This window comes from Fusarium mangiferae (assembly GCF_900044065.1).
Source record: "Fusarium mangiferae strain MRC7560 genome assembly, contig: FMAN_scaffold004, whole genome shotgun sequence".
Lineage (NCBI taxonomy): Eukaryota > Fungi > Ascomycota > Sordariomycetes > Hypocreales > Nectriaceae > Fusarium > Fusarium mangiferae.
In genome coordinates, this window is record NW_024573924.1 from 1 (window position 1) to 5531 (window position 5531).

A 5531-nucleotide genomic window follows, 5' to 3' on the forward strand; every position below is an offset into this window, starting at 1 on the left:
TTCTTAAAATTTCTTAATATATAGATTAATATAAATTATAATTATTATAAAATAATAAATAAAGAAACTACCTTTTAATTAAATTTAAATATAATTACCTTATTATAATAATAAAAAGTAAAAACTATACTTAAAGTATTATAAAAAGAGTATACTTTTAAAGAATTTATTATATTTATTATATAAATAACCTAAAGGATTATTAATATAAATAATTATAAAAAAATAAAAAGTTTTATATTATCTTTAATTTAATTTAAAATATAATTTTAAAATTACTTTAATTAATATATAAAAATATATATATTTATATTAATTAATAAAAAATAATAATAAAAAAAATAAAAAGGCTAATTGTATAATATAATTAAAAGTAATGAAATATAAAGGTAATTATAATTATAATTAATTTAATATTTATTAATACTTTTTTCTATTTTTTATTATTAGCCTAATAAGGCTATTAAGCTATTAACTTTTTATATAAAGGCTTAAATAATAAGGCCTATATAATAGGCCTATATCTTTAAGGTTAAAATTATATAAGGTTTATTTACCTTAATAATATAATTACTGCCTTAATTAACCAGTATTAATACTGCCTATAGGTTTACCCTCTAATAGTTATATTAGCCTTTTTCCTTTACCTTAATTAAAAGATTAAAATAATATTAAATTAAGGTTATTATAAAGTATATTTTTTAACTTAACTATTAATTATAGCTATTAATATTAATTATAGCTATTAATATAATACCTACTATATAAAATAGCCTATAGTTATATAGTTAGGCCTATTATATAACTAACTATAACCTTAATATAGCTATAAAGTCTGCCTTATAGGGAGTTAATTAAAAAAACTAAAAAAGATTTATATAATAATAGCTATTATTAAAAAGAACTTCTTATTAAGGTATTAATTTAATTTAATTAAAATATCTATTTTTAATTATAATTTAATTAAGTTAATTTATTATATAGGCTATTTTAGCTTAATTAATTTAAATTAAGTTAATAATAAACTATTAAATCTAAAGGACTTAAAAAGGGTTTTAAAGAAAGGTTATTTCTTTAAATTAAATTAAGTTACTTTTTTTACTGCTTTTATAAATAATTTAAATATATATAAAAAGTCGTATAGCTAAAAGGGTTATTATAGTAAAAAGGGTATTAATTTTAATATAAAGTATATTTATAAATAGAGTCTTAAAATAAAGGTAAAATAATAATAAGGTTTTAAGATTTTAAGGAATTAAATTAATTTTATTTATATAAGTTAATTAATAAAAGCTATATTAACTTAAAGTTAATAATAATTAAATTTATTAATTAAATATATATATTTAAATATATAATTAATTGACTTTATATTTAAAAATAAATAAAGTAATATTAATAAAATAATAATAATTTAAATTAAAGATTAATACTTTAAAATAAAAGGTTAAAAGGATTAATAATTATAAGCCTTTAGGAAATTATTTATATTTTAAAAATTTAAATCCTTTAAATAAAGTGCCTTAACTTTAAATTAAATAAAAATTAAATATATTTACTTTTAAAGTTAAGTAAGTTTTAGAATTTATTTAATTTTAAAAAAGCTAATTTATTATCTTTTTATAAGAAAAAAGTAAATTATTATATTAAATTATATTAAAACCTTAATAGCTTAAACTTTAAGTTTTTATAGAAATTACTATATAATATATTAAAAGACTATTTATTAAAAATATAGTTTTCTTTTTTTTTTAGTTTTATTTTAATATAATCTCTTTAATTTATATACTTTTATTTCTCTTTATATCCTTACTTTTTTAGCCTTTTATCTTTTACTTTTTTAATAAATCTATTTTAATTTCTTTATAATAGTTAATAAAGAATTTATTTTTATTTTTAAAATACTTAATAAGGCTAAAAGATTTAAAGTAATTATATCCTTTAAGCCTTTAATTATATTATAGGCTATTAAATTTATATATATTATATTAATATTTATTAAAATAACCTTTAGGTATTATTAATTAATAAAAATTTTAATAATCTTTTTTATTTTTTTTAATTAAATTATTATTAAAAAGTTAAAATATCTCTATAGTAATATATAAAATATAGCTAATTAGGGTCTTAAATAAGAAAATAATATAATAAAATACTTATTTTTTAATATAATATAATATAAGGTATTATATATTATATTAAAAAATATAATAACCTTTATAATAAGTCTTAAGGTTATATAATTATTACTATAAACCTTATAATTTAATTAAATAAATAGCCTTACTTTATAAGTATAAAAAAGATATTTTCTTTAGCCTTAATAGGCTAAATGCCCTTTCTATTATTATATTATTAAGGTAATTACTATTAAGGCTTTAACCTTAAAAGACTAAATTATAATAATTAAGAAATTAAAAATCTAATTATAAAATAGATTGCTATATAATTAAAATTAATAATAGCTAACCTAATTATAATTACTTAATTAATATAATTAATAATTATATAATTAATCTTTTAATAGAAATCTATAAACTTAACTTTAAATAGATTTTAATATTATAATCCTTCTTAAGGTATTATAAAATTATAAGAGAATATCTATTATATATTAATAAGCTATTAATAATATAATAAGTTAATTTAATAATTTTTAGCTATTAAATATAGCTACTTTAAAAAAAGGTTAATATAATTAAAATTAACTATATTATATATTAAATAGAAGCCTTAAAAGACCTAATAGGCTACTTAAAGAAAGGCTAATATTTATTAAAATAATAATAGGCTTTTATTATTAATATTATATTAAGTAATAATAATAATTTATATTAATTATAATTCTTTAAATTAAAATATATAATTATAGTAATTAAATAGAAAAATATAAATATTATATTATAAAAATTAAAAGCTATTATAAAATAAAAAAAGGAAAATAAAATAAAAAAAAAATAGAAAAAAAGGTAAATTAAAAAATAAAGGTTTTAATATAAAAGAAAAAACTATAAATATTAATAAATTAAAACTAGCTTAATAGATTAATAATAAATTAAATTAAATTATAAAATAATATAATATAAAGAATATAACTCGAGTTTAAACTACTACTTCTTTATTAATATTACTTTATCTGCTTTTAAATATAAGGTTAATTAATTATATATCTTAATATATATAATTAATTAATAAATTTATTATTAACTTTAGGTTAATTTAGCTTTTACTAACTAACTTATATAAATAGAGTTAACTTAATTCCTTTAAACCTTTAAACCCTATTATTACCCTGCCTTTATTTTAAAACTCTATTTATAGATATATTTTATATTAAAAGCAGTACTCTCTCTATTATAATAACCCTTTTAGCTAAATTAAGAAGCCACTTTTTATATATATTTAAGTTTAGGCCTATAAAGGCAATAAGGAAGGCTATTTAATCTAACTAAAGGGGATAACCTTCCTTTAGGCCTCTCTTTAGGTCCTTTAGGCCTAATAGCTTATAATTAACTTAAATTAAACTAATTAAGTTAAAAAGGCCTATATAGTAAATTAATTTAATTAAATTATAATTAAAAATAGCTATTTTAATAAGGCTAAATTAGCTTTTTAATAAAAGGTTCTTTTTAATTATAGCTACTATTATATATATCTCTTTATATTCTTTTTTATTAACTGCCTTTATAGTAGGTTTAATAGCTAAATTAAGGTTATAGCTAGTTATATAATAGGTATAATTATATAGCTATAGGCTATTTTATATAGTAGGTATTATATTAGTGGCTATAATTAATATTAATAGTTATAATTAATAGAGGGAAAGTTAGGTTAAAGAATATACTTTAGAAATATAATAAACTTAATGCGGTTTTAAAGGTTAATTAAAGATCTTTTAGGTAGGTTAAAGGAATAAGGCTAATATAGCTGCTAAAAGCCAGTATTAATACTATTTAATTAAGGCAGTAATTATATTATTAAGGTAGATAAACCTTATAAGATTCTAACCTTTAAGATATAGGCCTATTATAGGGGCCTTATTATTTAAGCCTTTATATATAAAATTAATAGCTTAATAGCCTTATAAAGCTAATAATAAGAAAATATATATATATATATAAATTAAAGAAAAATATAAATAAGTAATATTTAATAAAAATAAAAATAAATAACTAATATTTAAGTTATAAATTATAANAACTATTTTTAAATTATTTATTTTCTATAAATATTTATTTTAATAATTATAAAATTATTAAAAAACTAAATAAGCTTTAGTTATTAATAAATTCTTTACCTTAATTATTTTTTATTAAATAAATAATATTAACCTTAATTATAGTTAAAATATTAAATCTATAATTAATAATTATTAATTAATTAAATATATATAAATTACCTCTATTTAGCTATAACTTTAAAATTAATTAAAATAAAATTGTAGACCTTATTAAAGGTATAATCCCTTCAGCTAAAATATAAATATAAAAGTTAATAAGAAAAGTATCTATAATTAACTATAATAATTAAATAAATTATTAATTACTTAACTTAATTATCTTTAAGTATAAAATACTTTACTGCTTAAACCTTTACTTTAATACTATTTAAAGATAGTATTAAATTAAAATACTATTTTTAAGTATTAAGTAATAATATTTTAATCCCTTAAGGTTAATAATAAATCTTTAAATTATTAACCTAAAGAATAAATATAGCTTTTAGATTATAAATATTATTAATTTTATAATTATAATTTTTATTAATCTATAAGTAGGCTTTTTATAAGTAGTATTTAGAGTTTATATATAATAGAATTACCTAAAAAATTTATAAAATAAAAAATTTTATATATAAGAGAGAGTTTATATTTAAAAGTTAAAGCCTTTAGTAAGTAAAAAGAAGCTATAATTAATTAAATAGAGTTTATTTAATTAAGTATATTCCTTTTATAAAATAATAATTAATGTTTAGGCAATAAATAGTAATATTAATAGTAATTTTTATAAAGATTTTAATTATTATAATTAATATTAATAATTATAATTAATAAATTAAAAAATATATTTTATAATAAACTTAATTTAATTAAATAAGTTAATTTTAAATCTTTCAAATAAAATAAAATAAAAAGGTAAATATAATTATTAAAAGACCTATAGATAATATTAATATTATTTAATTAAAGTAATAATTATATTATTAAAATAAATAAACTTTATATAGTTTTAACCTTTAAAATATAGGCCTATTATAAAGGCCTTATTATTTAAGCCTTTAAATAGAAAGTTGAAAGCTTAATAGCTTTATTAAATTAAAAATAAAAAAAGAGCTTTATTATTTAAGCCTTTATATAAAATTTAATAGCTTAATAGCTTTATTAAGTTAAGAATAAAGAAAAAAAAGATTTTATATACTTTTAAGTTTTAATTTAAACCTTTGAGTTATATAACTTTATAAAGGCTTAAATAAAATATAAATTTATAATAATAATAAATTTATTAATTTAATATATATATTTAAGAATTATA